Source organism: Ornithodoros turicata, chromosome 7 (assembly GCF_037126465.1).
Source record: "Ornithodoros turicata isolate Travis chromosome 7, ASM3712646v1, whole genome shotgun sequence".
Classification (NCBI taxonomy): domain Eukaryota; kingdom Metazoa; phylum Arthropoda; class Arachnida; order Ixodida; family Argasidae; genus Ornithodoros; species Ornithodoros turicata.
The window spans coordinates 32,193,356-32,215,538 of record NC_088207.1 but is presented as its reverse complement, the minus strand read 5'-3'; the positions used below and the strand labels follow the sequence as shown (position 1 = coordinate 32,215,538).

The window sequence follows — 22,183 nt, the reverse complement described above, 5'->3', positions numbered from 1 at the left end:
TCTTCAAAGGGAACTCAAAATGTTCGCGAATCTATTCGTGGTCCCTCTAATTGTAACGTAGGCAATAGGAAGCAGTAGCAGTAACCAGATATTACCGCTGATATGAAGACGAGAGAAGCACATTCAGGTAACGTCACAGACTCCTGTTCATGTAGAGGAGCCGTATTTATGTTACAAAAGCTTATGGCGGATGCTCGTTGCCTTGTACAGAAGTTATATCGTCAGGATCGGTCATGCTTCCGTGCCACCAGCGATGTTATACTCGTATAGCTTACGTGGCAGTTATTTACCTTTTGCAACATGCGCCAGCAGGTGCTCTTAAAAAAGTTTAGTAATCCTCAAGTACTATCCTTGGCACACGGACACGAAAGTGACCTTAAGTGCGTAATGAGATAAATCTTACCGCCATTCGTGCAGTGCTATACGGAAATATTTAATGGCATCCGTCTGAATGACATTTATTTTCCGCCTAATCAGATCGTCACAACTCATTCGCCCCATGAAATGCGTACTCTCCCTCCCATTGTCTGGGCACAAGAGCAATTTAAAACTTACATGGAGGCACTCTGTACTGCACACCGCGGAAAACTTTTTTATAACTTACACGAAAACAAGAATTTTTGCCAAAATGCACGGCGTTTTCAACGATTGCTTTTTTTTTTTGCATATCTGCTTTTGGAGTACACTGCCAGCTGACAGGCAAGATGACAACAGTTTCCCGACATCGTACCGACCATCCATTATGAAATAAATCAAATTTTCTGATTTTGCAGGATATTATGGGTATTTGCATTCTCGTTGAACACGTTTACGTTCTTCGAGTATCGTGTGGGAAATCTGCCTCGACATCGTGGCGTTTAAGGTCATTCCAATCTGGCGTATAGCACGACTATAATAAGAAATGGCATACGGGACCCAACTGACATTACATTCTGATGTCATTTCTTGTGGTCGTGTGGAGCGGGTATAACCTGAGCTCGTCTCTAAGTGAGATATCGCAGGGCATGACGCAGTATATATCTGTACGCGCATATATCTGTATGACGCTAGCATCCTCAGTCACGTCCGACGCTTACCCTCGTGCAACTTGCCCGGCCTAACGCAGTTTTGCCGCGTCACAAGAATGCGATCTATGCCAGCCCGGTGCTGCATTCCACCTCCATCGCGTACGGGAAAAAAACAAGAAAGAAAGGGAAAGACGAAAGAACAGCACTGGAAAGGCACACTTCCCAGCGCGCACCCCGACACTGCAAACAGGCAAGCGCGCTTCTTTGACTTCTGCGCACCGCCCGGATGATTGTTGCACTTTCCATGGGAGCGAGCTCTCGTACTGGTAGGCTGTTGTTTCGCGACGTCACTTCGCTGAACGTACGCCACTCATAGTTATAAATAGAGCGTGGATAAATATGCGCTAAATACTGCCGAAATATGCAAGCAACAGTACACTGAAAATCTTCGAAATATGCGTCAAAGTCCTCAATATATGCAATGTTTTTCATTGTTCTTGGTACGAAAGCAATGCACCAAATGCCATTTAAAAAAAAAGTGAGAGTATTTTATTAGGGATAGTACAGTAAAATGAAGCCGCACGAATGAAGCATTCGTTCTGCAAAACACGGCAAAAGGATACTCGCGCCGCAGATATAAATCATGGAGCCCAAGGCTTTGCGTTCGTGGTTGATAAAATAGCGTAAACGCAAGCTAGCTGGTGGAGGAAACCCGTGATGAAACAAGCCTGAGCATGGGCATCACCAAAAAACACGAACATACGTGTATGTTCGTGTTGCCCGTGCTCAGGCTTGTTTCGTTATTTTGATGATTAGCCCGTATTTTGATTCCTAGTCCAGACTTCGAAGGTCACCCTGCCGCCGCTCAATAGGAAGTGCGTCACGGAAAATCTCAAGCACCCTGGCGTTTATCGCCTGTTTCTATGCACCGAAATGGAACGGGAGCGCGAAAAGCCGGCTCGGAGTCTCACACTCTCGACTGCTCGAGTAGCGCTTGTGTCGCGTTAATGTGAGTGAAGTCTGAAACAATCGCACGTCGGGGCGCCTACTTAACGCACCCATTGTCAGCATCGGGGCTCTCGAGAGTCCACGAGCACGGCCCGAAGGGACAAAAATCCGGGAGCACGATACCATCATCCTATTCTGTTCTTATGATTCTGAAGCTTGCGTGGGCTCATTAATCGATTGGTAAATGAAAAAATCAATAAAAGAACGGAGATGTTAGTCATTAAACGTCCAGAGCTCTAGTAACTTGGTCCATGACCATTACTGTGAAGGGGAATCGCAACAACACGTCCTTATAGAGTGCGTCCTACACACGTCGCATAGAGAAATATTGCGGGCTCAATTGAATAACGTCTATAGGAAGTCCAGCCGCGCTGCAAATCTAGGCTGTTCTCTCCTAGTCTTGTGCAACACAGTCAGGCAGGACCTTCGATCGTTAATGAAGTCCTTGACAACCACCTACTCGCTCCAAATGGTTTATGCGTATAGTGACATTGTGACTTATACTGCGTTATATTGTGACCCTCGGGACTACATTTTCTTGAATTGCATTGACATCTGGGAAAATTTCACTGGGGGCTCGGGGAACAGTTACCACTTGTATTCACGTTTTTCGCAGATTCCACGCATCGAAACTTGATGCTCGCTTTAATGTCCCGGAAATAAGTGATTAGTGAAAAATGCTATTAATGCGGTAGCGTTGTCAAAAATGAAGTTCCTCAGAAGACCCACAGGTGGAAAACAGACACTCCCCTTCGGCAAAGTTGGGTTGGATTGGATTGGATTGGATTGGATTGGAAATGAAAGGAAAATATGGAGATGTTAGTCCCGATACAGCCAGGACTGACTACTCCAAAACGCGCAAAGTTACGGCTAGTGTAACTGAAATAACGGCAATCAATGATTTTTTCGCTGCTCATTGTTTAGTTCCATTTTGTATGTTTCTTGCGACGATTAATTACTATTTTGATTAGGCACTACAAACGATTCGCCCTCTTCTACGAATGTTGAGTACAGAGAAAGGAGAGCCGAAAAACCGTTGTTCGGGTGGTATTAATGGACTTCAGTAGAAGATTGGAATCCCGCACACCAGCTCTGGTATCTTCGATCACTTATGCCTACCCTGACATCCTCAGTCCTACTGGAGAAACTCTATAAGCCGTTGGCCTACTACGTCCGCGTGCGTGTCATGTGCTAACATATTAAAATAACATTAACCGAGATACACTGCGGTGTAGGGTCCCGCAGCCGAAGTGAGGAGACGCCACACGACGTCATCATCCAGATATAATTAGTCCATCCTCCATTTTAAAAAAAATATTTTACTGATGTTATTTAACGCAACAATACAATGTAATTATACAGGGTGTATTTTATCATTTACAAATTATACGGTCCAGACGGAATCCTCTCGAACAGAGTGTATGTAACTACAAAATCACTAATTACCTAAACTTAATTAATGAGTTCTATAATTAGGGGTTTTGAGGCAAAAGCAGCGAGACGGCAAAATGGGAGACAACCCTTCCTCGTTGAAAGCCATTATATCATTTAAACATCCTCAAACAAGTTTTCTCAAAGCAAACCTTCTCAAAACATTTTCTTCTTTTTCTTTCTTTTTTTTTTCAGTACTGCTCCAGATAGAAGTGAGAAACTTCGTACTCGACGCATGAATTATTCGCTCCTGAATATTTTATTCGGCCATATACGTACATGGCCGCTGGCGCTCAAAGCACTAAGATACTTAATAATGCTTCGATTGCGGGTGTTCTGGTTCGTCGACACGGTCGTCCCCATCCTCGGCATTAATGTAAGACATTAATAAGTGCATCAAATGCATGTACCGATGTGACTCATATACTGTATGTTTCATCTTCCCTCAATCTGCGCGCCGTGCTACATCTCTAATGCGTGCGATGCACGCAAGAACGGTTTAGGCGCGCACAGATTCGAAGGAGAGCTCGTTTTGAGGAAACGGCTCTAAGGGCCATTATACGTTAACGGCGCGCTAAAGCTTAAGCCAATTAAGACCAACTCCGCGTTCAAAACGCGTCACACGCGGCTACGCTGCATAACAGGGAAGCTTAACTTTATGTTCCACGCGGTAGCGCTTAAACATGCTAATTCGGCCTCTATTTCTTCGTCGCTCGCATTGCGAGTTCCCTCAGTCATCATCACTACATGCGTTTGTTGTTCCTTGCAAGATACACTAGCGGTGTATTATTAGTGAAATTATTTACGAATAATAATTCGTGGCTTTACAACTGTGATCATGGGCGACGCCACGGTTGTGGATTAATTTTGCCCGCATGAAGGTTCTTTAACGCACGCTGAAATCTTGACGCACTTCTTTTTAAGTGTTGAGAGAGGTCAGCCAGTATTTGGCTAGCTCCTCTTCAAAAAAAAAGTTCACCCTGGCCAAAAGAGAAAAAAATTCACACACACACACACACACACACACACACACACACACACAAAACACAGACACAGGGAAATGAAGACACACACCGTATTCGCAACGTCCCTTGCGGAAGACGGCGTAGTCAAAGCAACTTGTACCCTGCCATAAAGTTGCTGGTGTACTCGGCCGCGTTTGAACCTGCAACCTTGGGATCAGTAGGCGTTTTCTTCTCTTCCTTTTCTTCTTCTTTACACAATTATGTACAATGAACAACAACACTTTGGAAGTGTAACTGAACAAAATCAGTAACAGCCACATAAGGCCACAGAGATCGTGGACTGCACGATGATGAAGGGTGCTGCCGGATGAAGGGTGGACATTCGTAGAGGGTATATGAGTTCGTCGGGGAGAGCAAAGTGTTAGATGGGTTGTTTTCTTAAAGGGGCACTACAGTGCAGAAAGTATTTCGGCGTATAGTTACCTTGAGATAAAAAAAAAACACTGAATTCATCATTTGCGTCGTTGTTGATTTATGCATCCACGTGACACAGTAGAAAAGAAAATAAGTAATGTAAATAAATTCTGGACTCTGGACGGACCACTGGTGCACGCGCTGTCTGTCGTGGCTTTCGCGGGTGGCGAAACGTCACAGAAGACCAGATTCACACTCATGTGACGTGTTCTGTTTCTGCGGAAAACGGACGCAACAAATATGTTCGTGCTTTCACAGTGAGCGTTCACGTGCACTGCATGCTTAGAAGAGAGCTTCACCACATAACACGCTGTACACACTCTAAAAACAGAGCTTCACCGCATAGCATGCTGTGCGCCAACCATTGCCACGAACGATAGGATTATCGCCTCTGATTCGAGGAGAGAGGGGGGCGTACGCCTTTTCATGGCAATTTGGATATATGGTAATTGTCACAAAAAGGCGTACGCCTCCCTCTCTCCTCGAATCAAAAGCGATAACCCTATCATTCGCGGCAATGGTTGGCGCACAGCATGCTAGCGGTGAAGTTCTGTTTTTAGAGTGTAGGTGAACGATTGTGCAGAACGATACCGCTGGCACTCCTGATCTGCGCAAAGCGCGGGGCGCATGTCTTTTTGTGACAATCCACGTAACTGCATAAAGATGGCACCGCCTGGGGTGTATCTCAGCGCGAAAAACGCCCCATAGCACGCTCGGAGCAACATTTTGCTCGGAAAACCGGTTCCTACACTCTAAAACAGAACTTCACCACATAGCACGGTGAAGAACAACCACTGCACAGAATGATACATTTATCACTCCCGACTTGAGGAAAGCGCAGGGCGTACGCCTTCCGTTTTTAACCAATCACGGGGCAGAACGATGTCATACGGGATGGTGATTGGCTAAGAGCGTGCTATAAGGTGAAGTTCCGTTTCCAGCTTTCGTCACCATGACCGCCCTCCGTTTTTAGAGTGTACACTCTAAAGACTGAACTTCACCGCATAGCACGTTCTGCGCCAACCGTTGCCACGCATGATAGAGTTATCACTTCTGATTCGACGAGAGAGGGAGGCGTACGCCCTTTTGTGTCAATCACCATGTATTCAAAGTGACACAAAAAGGCGTACGCCCCCCTCTCTCTTCGAATCAGGAGCGATAACCCTATCAGTATCGTTCGTGTCAATAGTTGGCGCAGAGCGTGCTATGCGGTGAAGTTCAGTTTTTCCTTTTTTGTTTTTTTACTATAGTCGTGACGATGCCCACTTGAGTGCGGCCAACAACGGCAAGTTATCTCGACCCCCCCTCAGCTTTTAGAGTGTAGAGCCTGCTCGATCTCGTGGGGAGCCTCTTGATATTTCACGCGCACAGAAGTGGCTGGTCGACGATTGCAGCCAATCACCAATGAATCACCACTAGCCAATGGTTTCCTAGGAGAGTGTTATTTGGTGAAGTTATGTTTTCGGACATATGTCGGTACAGTTCCCTTGGCGACGTTGCCCACACTCTTAAAAATGAACTTCACCACATAGCACGCTCCTAGCCAACCACCATCCCGAATGACAACGTTCTCGCCCCTGATTTGTTGAAAACGGAAGGAGGAGCCTATTTTGTGCCATTATGCACGGCACCAAATAGGATCTTCCTACCGTTTTCAACAAATCAGAGGCGAGAACGTTGTCATTCGGGATGATGGTTGGCTAGGAGCGTGCTATGTGGTGAAGTTCATTTTTAAGAGTGCACCTCTGTGAGACCGACGACGGCGAGCTCTTTCACCGTTACCTCCACCATCGCTTTTAAGAGTGCATGCACGTTCCCACAAAGCCCGCGTGTCTAACCCGATGCTACAACAGCGTGTCTCTGCGCATGAGAGGACGTGAACGGAAGAGCGGTCACGCCACTGGCCAAATAAGAGGGCAACTCGTAAAACGTGTCGTTCTTGTTCGGGTACGTCGCTTTGTCAGCTCGGCTCAGCGTTCTTTTGTCGTCGATGCTGGGGACCATGCGGAAATGCGCGTGGTCCTTGCCTCACGCTTGTTTTTCCCCTTAGTTGAAGCCCAAACAATGAGGACACGGCATTCACAATCAGGGAAAGGAGGAAGATAGAGGGATGCGTAGCCCCTTGACCTACTTGCATAGACTATTGAGCGTGCGGCGAGCTTTGCGGCGCGAACTCATTACCCATCGGAAAAAGCGGGACGGGTGAACAGCGCCATAGACATTGATAGGCATGTGTGTGGCCAGTAAACAGAGAGAGAGAGGGGAGGGAGGAAGAGTCAAGAGGAAAGCGCAGAGACGAGAGAAAGGATCGTGTAAATCTGGCCTATCTCGGCAGCGCACTCACAGGGCGAGGAGACAACTGGTGGAAAGAAGTACCCTGTAGAGCAGCGTAATCAAGGCCGGATCTAGATGGGGCGTCAGGATGTTCTGACCCCCTCCTCAATTTCTGTCTTCACATAGTGTTTAATTCACCCAGATCGTGTAACTATACCTAGCTGGCAAAGGGACCCCCTCTCAGTAAAATCCTGGATCCGCTCCTGCTCGTAAATGTATGTCATTGCGTAGTGTGTGTCATGTCAATGTGGATTTTCTACGCCGATTTCTTCAGGAAAGTGCAACATTCCAAAGCTAGCAAGACACGAAACTGAACGGAACAGCGACGTCCAAAAGCCTTGTTTCAGCCAATGTTGCTCTACAACAACATGAGCATCAACAGATACCTGATGGATTAGATCGCAGATGAATATGCACTAAAAAATCGTGAAATAAGCATGCAACTACGCACCAAAAATATTCGAAATATGCTGTAAAAACCCTGCATATATGCGATATTTTTCTTGGTTCTTGGCATGAAAGCAGTGCATGTAAAGCATATTTGGGAAAAGCTGATAATTCAATTACGGATGACACGGTAGAATAAAGCTGTAAACAGGTAAAAACTATCCGACTATAAACTTTTCCCTTGCGTCTTCTTGTTCTGGGCACTATATAAGTACGCGTAACGTGTCCTGGGGCACTTTGCAGATGTCGCACAGTCTTGAGGCCACAATACCGAGTTGGAACTGGGTGGTGGCAGTATATAGCGCGCCGAGTCGAATCCGGTGAATAGCCGTGTGGAGGCTTCGGCCGATGTCATGTAGAATGACTGCCGTGCTGTCCCAAGCACTTCAAACACTGGACAAAAGACCATTCTTTTACTCCAAAGTAATGGGAAGATGGCCTACAAGGGAACAAGACATGAAGGCACTCAAGGCATTGTGTGTCTACCTAAAAGAAAGCGGTATATACTGCCGCTACTAGCAGTCACACATATCATAGACCACAAAACCACCTAAATGAGATGGAGCTGCAGGCGCCCTAAGGGCAGCCGCCCTGCTCTAAGTATTTCCCCCTTTTTTTTCTTCTTTTTTTTTCGCAGTTAATTACTACTACTACTACTAAAAACTTTTCTTTCGGCAGTGCCCCACGGTTAAAATGAGAACGTCATCCGTCTTCATAAAGGGTGAACCACATGGAGCGACAATTAGCGCGATTTTCGCGTCGCGCGACGCACCTCTTGTCGCGCGAAAGGCTGCGCCCCTTGTTTCCTCCGCGACGTGGCATGCGACCGCCTCTGCCAAATTTGGGCCAAGGTCGTTCAGCACGGCACCGGAAACCAACGCAAAGCACCAATCAGAATATGCCGGCAGTGGCGCCACCAACGCGGTTCATTCGAAACGGTGGAGTGGTCGCGGTCTGTCCGTGCAATCATGGTTTCGACGTGCAAAGTAATGATGGCCGATATAAGTGAATGCAGTATTGAGGAAGTGCACGCACGTGCACCGCTTTGGGATGTCTCCAGCAGAGACTACAAAAATGTTGCCGCAGAGCATCGGCTTCGGAATGAGGTCTTGAGGTTCTAGGAGTGAACTGGAGCGATAAGTATTTGTTGTACCAAGTATAAACAATGTCAGCACGCCGAATTTTTCTCGTAGTTGAGCAAGTAGTGGAAAGAACCTCCGCGACACGTTCGCTCGAAGCCACGACTCGCACGTCTTGGTACTGTGTGCGCGACATCGCGGTGTTGTCGCTCATTGAAGTCCGGTACGCGACAAGCCACCTCGTCGCGCTCGGTCCAACGCCGCCGTACGTGCGACGATCGCTCTAAAATATCGCTCCGCATGGCAAAGAAAGTGGTGAAGGCGAAGTACGCGCGCAGCGAACACAATCCACCGGTGTAAGAAAATATCTTGAATATTTCTGGGTGTCGTGTGCTTGGCATTTCTTTGCTGAATCTTCATGTCTCGCGCTGTGGAGCAGCTCCCAACTCCACTTCATCGGAATATCGAACAACAACAACAGCAACTTCATTTCGAGATGATGAATGAGGAGTTTCATCGCCAGGGGCGATACTCTACCCCATTGCTGGTGGTGATGCGGGGAATGAAATAATGAGCCCCTTCACAATATGGATCGAAGTGTTATGGTATCCAGAAAGGTGAAGAGAGCTCTGAGGGCAGAGCATTGGTTGGCTGGATGTGGCCAGGGACCAAGCAATTTTGTAAGAGAGCGCGGGCGAGAGACCAGCTCGATCCGGATCCGGAGAGTACGGGATCCGGGATCCGGAGAGTACGGTTCGGGAAGGTTGATAGTGTGGGCAATAGAGAAGAATATGCTCGAGATCAGCACCGCAGTGACTGCATTGGGGAGAGTCAACTTGTCTCAAGCGGTAACGCCACTGCGCTGTGAAAGTCACATCGAGGCGCATTCGATGAACTAATATGCGGCATCTTGACGAGAGGTATGTCGAGGCATGCGTAAAGTGAGCGCTGGATCAACGCTGCTCAGCATGGCTGGGGGGAGAATGTCAACGGTCCTTTGGCGGGAAGCCAGAGGAGTCACGAGGCGTCGAAGGACGGAACGACGATCTCCTCTGAGCAGCGCAATACGCGTCCGTCTCCGAGACGAGAGAGCTGCTTCTGCGGCGCTGTTGGCCTGTTCGTTCCCCTTCGACATCGCAATGGGCTGGAACCCATTGGAGAACCAGCCTGTGGCCTGCTTCGTAGACGAGGTTGTAAGCCATTAACACATCCAACACCAACGGTGCGGATGAGCCTCGGATGCCAGAATATTCTATTGCTTGCAGCGCAGATGTAGAGTCAGTGAACACGACCCATTCCCGCGGGGCAAAATCAACGATGTGTTACAGAAAGAAAAGTATGCCATTGAGTTCCGCAGCTGAGGATGAGGTTTGATGCGAAAGGCGACGTCCTTCCACTACGCCTTCGGACGGGATGACGAATGCTGAGGCGGACTTGCCATTTCAAGATGCGCCATCGGTGTATGCTGCGGCAGAGGTAGAAAACTTCGCGTCCACCAGAACATAAAAATGTGCTCGAAGGACTTGAGGGGGAACCTGATCTCTTCGTTCCCGGAGGTCCGGAAGACGTACGAAGGTGGGTGGCACAAGCAGAGAGACCAGGGGGCGTCTGGCGGTGTGACGTCCGGAATATCGAAAATATTAGATTCTGACCGAAATTTTCGTGAAAGAGAACCCAAGGGGTTCCAGAAAAGAAGCAGCAACTTCCACGCAGAGAAAGAACGAAGCAAATGCGCCCGGCCATCTGAAATCCAGCACAGTATGCACTACGCATGCATTTTCACGCGAAATATGCCATAATGTACAAAACATGCATCTATATGCGCCATACAGCCGTTCTAATCTGTCTCAAGCAAGGACCAAAAGCTTCCTTTTTTTTTTTTTTTTCGGTATCGTTAGCATGTCATGAGACAGGTTGGGCACAGCATCGTGTTACTGCGACAAAATTTGTGTCGGGAATAAAGGGTATAAAGACGGCGTTCAGACGCAGTCGCACTGCACCCGATAGTGACTTTATATCTTATTGTGGACATGCGCATTTTGGCGCGCAGATACGATTTGTAGATGTACATTTACAGTACGACTGAAGATAGGGACACCAATACAACCTCTGTGCATGCTTGTTGTTCCTGGAAGGCTCGTGCGCTGCCGGCTCGTGCACATCCACTGCTTTGCAGTTGAACCTGTGCAAGAGTTCGTGTGCACACGAGCGGTTGTCAACTGCTTGTGTTGGAGGGGGAGGGGGATATGTAAAGTCAAAATACGCGCTGGTGTTGACACGCCATTCCAACTTTACCGTTAAACTTCAGGAGACGGTTCCTGCCGATGATGACCTCATTACAGTTTTGCTATGAATTATAGCAATTCTCCCTTCATTACAATTATCTAGTTACTGGAAACTATAGAACTGATGCAGCACAGCAAGGGAATCGCTGCGTGGGAGGCCTAAGGATTCTGCCTGGACATCGCTGGTATGAATATGAAATGGAAGAAAAGTGGCTGTCCAGCCAAGGGCCTAGCAATAGCACTGTGCTAGTGCTACCGAGCAGTACTGGCTATAGTGCCGTCAACTCTCAAAATATTACTGCGCTGCAGATAGGATTGCTGCACGCAGAGAGGTCACGCTCTTTCCTTACGCCGGATAATGTAATCCATCATACTCAGTCTGCTTTCATATTGGCTGTTAGGACTGGTCACGTGGCACTACGCCGCAGCGGAAAAGTGCGCTCCCTTACTGATGGCGCTGCAGTATTTCTCCTGGCGCGTTGTTGCGTCTCCTTATCTCCAACTGCGTATGTAGTTGACGGACTAGATTTCTTTTCCTTCTTAAGTTGAGCACGACTATAGGTAGTAATACACAATACACTACCTGAACGAACAGTACACGCGTCATATTTCCAGCGCAAGATTCTGTCGTGCATAGCTTTCATGTTCCATTCTTCTACTCGAGTTGTTTTACTATCGCGAGCATACCTACAAGAAACGGCGCCGACCTAACTCAAACGGGAAAATGGAATGGACATGTGAGTGACATTTTTCATTTCCTAACAATAAGGGCATGTCATTCGTTTCTTCGCATTGCGTTTTTCACGCGTAGGGCCGCCGCACTTCCCAAACACAGACGCACGATTCATCTTGGTCTGTCGAGAGTTCCTTGCCATTCAATTTGTTACTACTCCCTCATCAGGCGCAAAATGGACACGGTGTCTCGGCAAAGGGACCACTGGTACCTTTCTGGATGTTTCTGTTTGTGATGCAAATTCGCTTCCAGTTGCAGATTTGAGTGCGAGGAATGTAAGGTGCTTGCAGGGCTGTGCGAAGCTTCCTACTCTTAATATTGAAGTGAATAAGTGTGTATTAGATACTAATTCGGAAACATATACGAAATTCTATATTCGAATTTTTCGAAACGATTGGATTGGAATGGCTCTTTCAGTAACAGTAGTGGAGAGAGAAGAGGAAGAGAAGAAGTCATAAAGGAACGAGTGCGGACGCCGTAGCCTAGGATCGGCAGATTACTCTGTTCGGGTATTCACACGAGAGACATTCCCACACAATATTATGGTGGAAGAAAAAAAAAACTGCTTACGTGGCGGAAGTTCCTCTACTGTAAACATAGCAGACGACACCATCGGCCTTGTCGTCTACTACGGAATATCTTGTGTCTGAGCCGCAGGACATTCCCTATGGTTAGAAGATAGCACGAACAGACGTGACGTTTTTCGCCTCTTCTGCTGGAATATTCTGGGGAATATCGCCCGTGTGAATACACGGTATGTATGACGCTACCACGTTTAAACGCATTTGACAGAATGCGCAAAGACGCAGCCATTTATTTTCTACTGCCATCATGATCATCACCACGAGTTCCGGCCATACCAGTCGGGGAGCGACCGTTGTCGCTGTCGTTGGTTTTCCTTGCTTCGCGAACGTGAATATGGACGATGAAAGATGAAAGTCACTGAAAAGGTTAGCCAGATAGTTTCATCGTTCATTTCTTAGGCATTTTGAGGCTTTGCATGTTGTTGTCCTTTCTATGTTGTTCCAGCCTCAGAACATCAGTTCTGTCTTGAATTTGTGTTCCGGAAAAGACTGTGCTCATTGCGTAGGCGGAAATAATTGTGCAGCGGCCGCTTGATCAATTTTTCTTAGTGGTTCACGTGGAGCGTTCATTAAAAAAAATAAAAATAAATCGATCAATAAAAGAAAGAAAGAGAAACAACAAATAAAGCTGCAGTTCTAAGTGCAGTTATCCTAAGAAACATTTATCTGTGTGTAATCCGCTTGCTGGCTGTTTCAACATTACGAACATTACAGGGCAGTCCTGTTGAACGTTACTGGAATGTTTGTGAAGTCGGCCTTCCACTAACCGTAAATACGAGAGATTCTCGTTAGCCTTATGAGACAGTTGACTCAGTAAGCACAAACACGAAACGGCAAAATCGAGCAAATTGAGGTTTCATGTGAAGCTAATAAACTCATCTCACTTCTCTATAAGCGCACCGAAAAAAGAAGAGGTTTATTGGTCTAGGTGGTCTCTTACACGGGCCGCGACAATGCTGGCTGACGATAATCCCTTTACGAGCAGCTAAGTAAGCTTTTGTTCTGGTCTCCAAGGCCATGCCCTGGGTCAGCTGTCCACGAAAGTAAACAGGAGAGAGGGAGCACTACGGTGCGCGTGCGCGCCGCATGGTCGGAGGATGGATACCGTCAAAATGTTCCGCGCAGTTTTTCCTGTGCTACGGCTAGAGGGCGACACAGAATGACGCGGTTTACGGGGCTTTGAGACGGTATTTATCCGTACTCACATTTCATGGTTTTTTATAAAAACGGAAAATGGTAGACATATAAATTTGATGTCTATCGATTCCTGAAATATTTCCAGAGAATGTAAATGGAAAGTTCTTTTCGAAATGGCTATAGAAGTTTAATAAAAACCTGTTCAAAAAGGGAGGAGAAAAATTGTGTATTTTTTTAGCATTCGTGACGTCATTCGTGACACATTCGTAAAATACATACGACATGTATAAGAAATGTAGTAGCATAATTCTCTTCATCTCGTCTTCTTCTTTATGATGAAACCACCCGCGTCAAAATCTGCGCGGTGGTTACCGAGAAAAAGCATAAAAACTGTTCCATAGGAAATACATTGGGACGGAGAGCTGGTATGCCCTCTTAATTGGTTACAACCAACGCCACCTTGATAAAGGAAGCCTGTCTCCTCTCCTTCCCTCTCTAAGTGGACATAAATCGGGTTTCAGTCAATCGTCGCAGGCGATCTCAAACAGAGGCTTTCTGTGGCTGCAACTGGCTGGTCATACGACTGATGGCAGCTCCGGCCGCTAACTACGTCACGTATTTTAAGAGATCAGCCGACCTTCATGTAGGTGGGGGTTGCCACAGCATTGCGGGCATGCAGCATATGATTTTCATTTTCTCTGCCTACCTACATATGAACTCGTGGTAGTCAAAATTAATCATCTGTGCGAACTTCGTATCGACATTGGGCGCCTTAAGTGGCTGATCCGTAGCGCGGGTGTTGTGCGGGAGTGGTTACGCTCCTACGCGAACGCGCTCATCACGCTCCAGGTTTTAGAGGGTGCACGAAACAGCGGTATCGTGCTCCGTCACGTGATCTCTTCCCTCCTCTCCACGAGAGCAAAGAAAGAGTACGCAGGACGTGGGGCGGCAGCAGAGCAGAGAGAGTAAAAAAAGAGAGAAAAGGAGAAACGGCAGCACAGCGAGCGTGTTCAAGAGTCCAAGTGCCGTTTAATAGCTACTCCAGGAGCACGAAACTCGGAGCACCCGAGAAGGAGTAAGAAAGCAGTTACTTAACGCGCCCATTGGTTTCACGCCGAGCAGAAGTTATCCACACTGCACGCGCGAAGCCAGTCCCAGAATGCTGTGATTGAGTAGCGAAGGATATACGCCTTTCCGCGGCAATTAATGCGGAGCGTGCAGCACGAAAAAAGGCATCCATTCTTCAACAAGTCACAAGGAACCCCGGTCCCTTTGCTGTGGAAGGCTCCATAATTACATGGGTGCACCAGGAAGACCCAGTGTCAGCGTACGCGGCATAAGCCGATATAAGACGTAATATGGGCGCTGCTCTTTCTCGTTTCGTCGGTATTGTTTCCTCTGTCCCCCCCCCCCTTTTTTTTTCGCGCGAAAATCCGTATTGCCGTATTCATCCCTAGCAGCGTTTAATGAAGTGCCGAAACAATGTCGTTTGCATTAACGCGCTAAAACACGACGTTATTCAGCAAGGCGGATGTTGACATTCTGTGCGGCGTAGACTGATACTGCGGAGTTCCCCGTGGAAAGGAGCAGTTTATTCATGCTGCAGTTGGTTCGTAATTTGGCCGAGCCGGTCCGCGGAAAAATAACAAAAAGAGAGAGAGAGAAGAAATCTAGATTGAAGGAGGAGGGAACGAAAAAGATTGGAATGAAACGACAGTAAATGAGGAAAAAGAGCATGTGAGGAGTAGGCGAAAGGAGATCGACATCAAGACTCTCTTAAGCGTCGCGCTCGACAACAACAACGACAACCCTTCGACATTGTGAACATCGCTTCAAATGGAAAATGTTTATGCTGTGGAAACAGCTATAGGCTACATCTTACAGCATATGCTGGAGTTCTGACTTTGCGAAATAACTGGGGTCCACACAAAGGTCGGCTCGTGACTGCTGCTCACTCACCCCATGCCCAGCTCTCCGTTTGCTCACTGGGGTTCACTCACTGGGTTTGCTCACTCATTCCCTGTTCAGCTTCAGGCTTGCTCACTCAGCTCTCTGTTTGCTCACTTATCGACTCGGCTTCCCGCCTCTGTCTGAGATATCTCTGGCTGACTCACCTCGCCCTCAGCTCACGTTTGCCCGCTCACGCTCAGCTCATTCGTTACAGCATGAGTCATCAGGTGTGAGTCATCGTACTCATGAGTGAGTTTTGCAGATGTATAGGGTTCATAGGCTGTTTGAATTGCCGACTGTTGCATAAGGATAAGCGCATTGCTTGCCCACATCACGCTTCAAACAACAACAACAACAAATAAGTTATGGGGATGTAGTGGGATGTTTCGCCGCTGAGGCGACACCCTATCCTATTGCTTGAGGGGGAGAAGATGGTGAATGATGACGAATGTTCACAGTTCACGCAGCAGCCCTGAGCGCGTAGCTGATGCGCTGGGTTAGCCGGAGGCCCAAGCAATTCAGGAGGGGCAAGTGAGGGCATCCCAGTGGCTTCAAGTTGGCGCTGGAGGACGCGTCGCTCAGTGGAATACTGCTGACAGTCGATGAGAATGTGCTGAACGGTACTTGGAGTCACGCTTCAAAAATAGTACTGTACTCGTCCAAAAAACGAAGAGCAGGAATGCACTACTTTGTCTCCCTCAATAGGATGTTTATCCTGAGGCTGTGGGACCAACTCTGACATCGAGAGGTACAATGCTGATTTTGCGAGTAAGGCAGGCACATCGTATATGCGGGCAGGCGCACACTCCATACGGCGTAGAGCGGTAAGAATCCGGATGTACCCTTGATGATACTACCGCTTATAACGTGCACAGCCTTGTTCACTTTGCATGTGATAACGACACGTAGCTTGTTTGTCTGTTCATTTGCTACGCACAAAATAGCACAGTTGGAGATGACACGGTTAAAACTTGTTTAAACTTAGTTTAAAACTTAGTCAAAACTCTGACCGTGATGGAAGTGCCCCGAAGTGTTCTGGCGCAGCCACCGGCGCAGGCAAAATCGAGCTCTGGCGGAGCATCGCGATCCGCCGTCGCACGACCTCGGGCGTGTATATGGTTACTAATTAAAGATGTGAAAAAGAGAGCGCTTTCGACGTTAATTTCAGTTTCATTGTGTCTTGGACAATCTTTCACACAATTTAGAGGCTCGAGGTCCCGGCCGCCTAACCTGGCGTTAACCGCTTCCGAGGAGTCAGTGCAGAGCGTGAACTGCGTGTGCGCATACGCAATGTGTTTCGTTGTCGAAGAGCTTAGCGATCTTCAAAGGTAGAAAGTTACAGTGACCGTCAAGAATAGGCCTAAACGATAGCTTTAGAGACACGCCAAGCTACACTTAGGAATCGACAAGTGGTCATAGTGTGGAGATCACCTCGTGCCTCTCAGCTTGGATAGCGATGAAAACAGAAGCAAAATACAAGCTAGTTGATGTGTACTGGACATTGCACTGTGCTTGCACTGTGCCTATAGCCTAGGCTAGGCCTAGCTGGCATTGACTTCGACCAATTAGCAGTCTGGTAAGTCGCTGCGACAGCTCCCTCTCACGTTTAAATTTGGCCATACGCTGGCTGCCTGGTTCACTTCCGAGTTCCTTTCCTCGTGTCGCGCGGGATCTCCGTGCACTGCGAAGTAGTCGCCAATCCGCGTTTTGGCGCAAATGCAGCATAAACACACACTATACGGCGCACGATGGCGCAGCATTCAGTGAATGGCGCAGTTTTGCGCAAATGACGCAGCACGTCCTTGGATAATATTTACAGATCCGGGGCATCCTGCAAAATCAGCGACTTTATCTCCCGTTGAAAGGACTTTCCGGCAGTACACAAACCCTGCCTTTCATGTTGCGAACAGGATGCAATTTCACTACACCACAGTTATTCAAGGTAGCTTCTCTGGACAACAGAAATTGCAGACTTTGTCAGCAAATCGAAACTATCGAACACATCCTGCTTCATCGCTGTGCATATGCTGTGGTGCAGGAAAAATACCTTGGCCACTGTAGGAATTGCACGCTGGATGATGTCCTACATCCCAGAGGCCTCTTTCACTAAAACACATTGACAAGTTAGCAGCCTCGTCTGCTTTCTACAAGAGCCTGGACCCGCCCAAAGGCTATGAGACTAAGTTTCTTTGCTCGGACTTCTCACCAATTCTGTCAGTCACTGCCCTAGATCTTAACTTTCGGCCGTCATCATTGCTTCATAGGTTATCACATCGTCGCATTTCATCCTGGCTACAGTCGTGACGCTGCACACAGCGAGGCCAACAACGGCCAGCTTCGTCACCACCACAACTTCCATCACTGAACTTATAGTTAAAGACCAGTATCGGGAACTGATGTTACTCTCGCAAATTAATCCGTTAGTTGGACAATACAGAGCATGAGAACGTTAATATAAAAATGAGAAAAATTCACTGGCGATCTAGCGGTAAATGCGAGAAAAATGCGTTAGTATTAAGCACCTTTTCCGGTTCATACTTGACTTCCGGGTATCCACTTCCGGTTCTCCGCCTCCGGTCTATACTTGACTGCCGGTTCGACACTTTCAATTACTACATGTAAGACCATTTAATTTACCTTTAATTAGCCTCAATTACTGTCAATTAACCTGTAATTACCCTTTAAAGTAGCACAGAAGTCATTTTTAACACCCAGTTTTCTTCCTATAAAACTGTTAAGTAGGCCAGTAAGGTGCACCATGCGAAGTAATTTACACCACAGAGTCACAATTATCTCAGAAATTTAATTTAAAATACGCCGCAAAAAGCGACCGTGCGCAATGGTGGTGAAGAGCAGTACCAGCCTGCGATCTGCCTGAAACCTCGCGCTGACGCTATAAGGAGAACGCTCGCTGATTGGCCTAGAGAAATGTCTGCTACTCCGCTGTCGTCTGCTACTCGGCTGTTCGGGGTTCTGATAAAGCTTGCTCGGTAATGCTTCGGCCGCTCCTTCTATCCCCAATTCTCCGGGAAAACTGGCAAAACAGGTTTACGGCAGCAAAGGGACAAGGCGCTGACCCCCACTGACCGGCAAACCAGAACGAGTCTCCTTATGCCGTCATCGGTGATGTGCCATCATACCTCCTCATCCTCGTTATAGCTGGAGTGGCGAGTTAAGGGTGAACGCGCGGAGCTATGTTTATGCGAGTTTTTTTCTGGGAAACAAATTGCACACATCAAAACCTTTCGTGTTATTCGGTATAATGACACACACACTTTCATCAGATGTCTTAATCTGAAAATTTTTTGGATGACCCTCTGTACTCCTTTAATTACCGTCGGTAACCGCTGGTTACATGAGGTAACCTTGAAATTCATTTAGTTCCCTTTAACTTCGTTTACTTGCTCTTAATTGACGTTGATTACTTTAAATTACGCTTTCATTACATTTACATACATTACATTACATTACGTGCACGAATCAACTTTAAAAGATCACAGAGGTGTTTCCGAGTTCAAAATGAAGTCATGAACAGACTGCAAAGCGGCGCAGACAGTAGGAAGGTCTCTAAGATGCAGTGCTGTACGTGCAACGGCGTTCTGTACGAATAAATCGTGAAACATTAATCCCCCTGGTGCATTCCTTCAGATCTTCCAGGTTCCCTTTTGTGCAACGTGAGATACTTCCAAACAGTGCTGGCCAAGTGCGCTTCTAGATGCTGCACAGGAAGAACAAGGGACGCTGATTTTCCTCATTCGCTATTCTTGGTTGCGTGAATATGAAACGCGAGACGACAGCTATGCGCAAATAATAAATGATTCCGTTTCCTTCGGGGAAACCATGCAGCAGCAGCTGCAGCTGCTGCTATGAGCAAAGCAGCTCCTCCCACACGAAGAAAGTTCTTTCTTCGGGTCGGGGGTCCCTGTAAAGAAATGCAACAGAACGCGCGCGCTGAGCAAGCAGCGACTCTCATTGCAGTGGCATTATGCTTGAAATTTCTTCTTAAAATTTTACGTCGCTACTAAGACATACTGAAATCGACTATGACTGTTAGGCTATCATTTACTTTTCCACCATTCATGCCACTTTTGAGGTTCTTCGTTGTATTCATGCAGAGTTCCATTACACGAAGTTACATTTAAGGGAGTGCTCCCATGTTGTCGCACGTAAATGTAAATGTCGGGCGCTTGCATCGATGTGAATCTGCGTTGCAACTTTTACAGCGAAAGGAGCGATGAACGCGTAGATAAGCGAAACTCACCCGTCTCTGATGTCGCTGCAGGCACCTCCGCCAGTCAGGCTGCGAGTGCGAGGTCACGTGCTTACGACTACCAATACGCTACGCAAGTAGGCCAGCTATGTGCGCAGCCCCCCAGATTCCCTCTCTCCCCTGTTGTTCCTGGGGGGACCTCATTGGCCCCTCTCCCAAGTGAGGGATCTCTGTGTTCAACATTTTAAAGCTGAGGCGCACGCGTGGTTTCTTCTGTGTACCCCCATACGCATACCCCTTTATTGCTGGTGTGTGAATGGACAGACACTTCGTCACGTGGCTTATCTAAACTTTACCCTCTCCCCTGAACAGAGACAAACTGTCGTAGCGTATGAGGGTGGCCGTAGCTCCCGTTCCCATGACTTCAGAGCATGATGCACATAATCAACACCACTTAGAGACTGATCGTTTGAGCGGCGTGACGTAGCAATTAAAAGTCCGCCAATCGCGACGTTGCTTTCAGCGGCCGTTGCTATGTAGACGAGTCGCCATGAGCCGCGTGGGCAGCCGCTGGTATAGCCACAGAGAGCTTGTGTTTCAAAATCGTCTGCAGCGATTGGCGGACTTTATATGTCTACGTGCGAAAGGGTGAGAGGGGGCATTAATCAGGCCTTCTGTATCTAGGTGGCGTTGGCATAGTGTGTTCCTGCAACACCGCCTAGAAACAAAGCCTGGTCGCTTAAACGACGTGACGTAACAATCCAGAGTTCGCCAATCATGACTGTACTTTCGGCGGCCGTTGCTATGGAGACGAGCCGCCATGAGCAGTGTGGGCGGCTACTGGGTAGCCACAAAAAGCCTGCGTTTGAAATAGTCTGCGGTTTGTTTGTTTGTTTGTTTGTTTGTAAGAAAAAAAAAACAAGGAGAAATTGAACTCGTCTCCCGACTTGTTCTGCTACTCTGCGGTGATTGGCTGACATCCTGACTTTATATGTCCACGTGCGAAAGAGCGATTAACAGGCATTAAGTGCTGGTCGTGTCACGTCGAGACTTGGAGGTACCAGGCTTCAAATCCCGGAACCGGCAGTGCTGTCTCGGGGTTTTCCTGAGTTTTCCTCAGACGCTGCCACACATGTCGGCACAGTTCCCTTAGAAGTCGACCCAGGACGGACATTCCCCTAGAAGGTTAGTCGTGACGTTGCCCACCTCCGTGAGGACGACAACGACGAGCTCTTTCATTAGCACCACCACCACCAAGAGACATTAATGGGACCGTAAACAGGTACAAAAGGTGCACATTTCTTTGTGTTGTATTCTCTATCTAGGTCGCGTTGGTTCGAGGGTTTATATCTCGCCAAGTACGACACGTGGCAAAATAATTCTTTTTTTTTCTTTGTACTCTGACATGCAAAACAAGGCACGCATGGTGTAATGAACTGCATCCATCAAAGTGTCACAAGCCTATATATCATAATGGAACGCACTACATGAACAAAGAGACAAGGGGATTAGAGGGAACGGCCACGTTCTGGGACTCACGTCAACAGCAACGCGTCTTTTGTAAGCAGCACGACAAGACGTCCAACGACGCTGGGAACATCGGCTTCACTGTGTGTGTTTTTTTTTTTTTTTTTCGTTAAGTTCCAAAGTTGCAGGTTGCTGTCGAACACACTGTCAAATAAAGTGGTTAAAAAGCAAGCGAGCTGGTGGCTAAGATCCATGACTGTCAATTCAACTGACTGTCAATCCACTGTCAATTTTGTATTCTGTGTTAGCGCCGCGCAGCAACTGTGGCTATGAGCAGCGCAAACGTGGGTACAGATCGAGAGAGGATAGCAGCAAGGAGTGGGATACAGATTCGTTAGTATGCATCCTGGGCTGACTCCAGGGGGAACTGTGCCAACACCCGCCTGGAAAGTCTTGCGGAAAACCCAGGAAAAGCCTCAGACAGCACAGCCGGTGGCAAGATTCGAACCCACAAGCTCCCAGTCTTCAGCACGACGTTTGAAGCAACTAACAACGGGCGAGTGCTAATATAGCACTATCGAGCACCGTTTGTATACTGCTGTGTACATGCCAAGTGTTTCTAGAAGTTCTCAGCTGTAAGTCTAGGGTCTCCGGTATTTACCTAAACTTCAAATTATCCCCTCTATCAAGGTACCTCTTGACAAACGTATCTCCCACAAGCGAGCTTTTCTTTGTAGCTTCATACTGCTCATGCGAAACAGAGGTCGATGCTTTGTGTCGCAGTCCCAACTTGCTTGCGCTGCCCGTATCAAGCTCCAATGAAGAGCCAGCATTTTCTATCTTGGCATTGTTTGAATCATTTGAAATTTACTGGCGCAAGGACAGCAAAGACTTCTCATTGTTGCAATGAAAGGAGTAGTGTGCGATATTAGTCGGAATACCCCAAATTATTACAACAGGTCCAGGTGTTAGCAATTGGTACTGTAACAAAGAACGTGTAAATAATCTTTTATATAGACTGTATGCATAGCAAAAGCCGGTTTCGTTTCTCGTCGATTTTGACCTAGTCTAT

The 22,183-nt window shown here is 47.4% G+C and overlaps 1 protein-coding gene across 3 annotated transcripts in view; it reads left to right on the top strand.

Moving 5' to 3' along the window:
• LOC135400859 (glutamate [NMDA] receptor subunit 1-like) overlaps positions 1 to 22,183 on the top strand; it is a 249,362-nt gene that overhangs the window by 4,016 nt on the left and 223,163 nt on the right. The window lies entirely within an intron of this gene.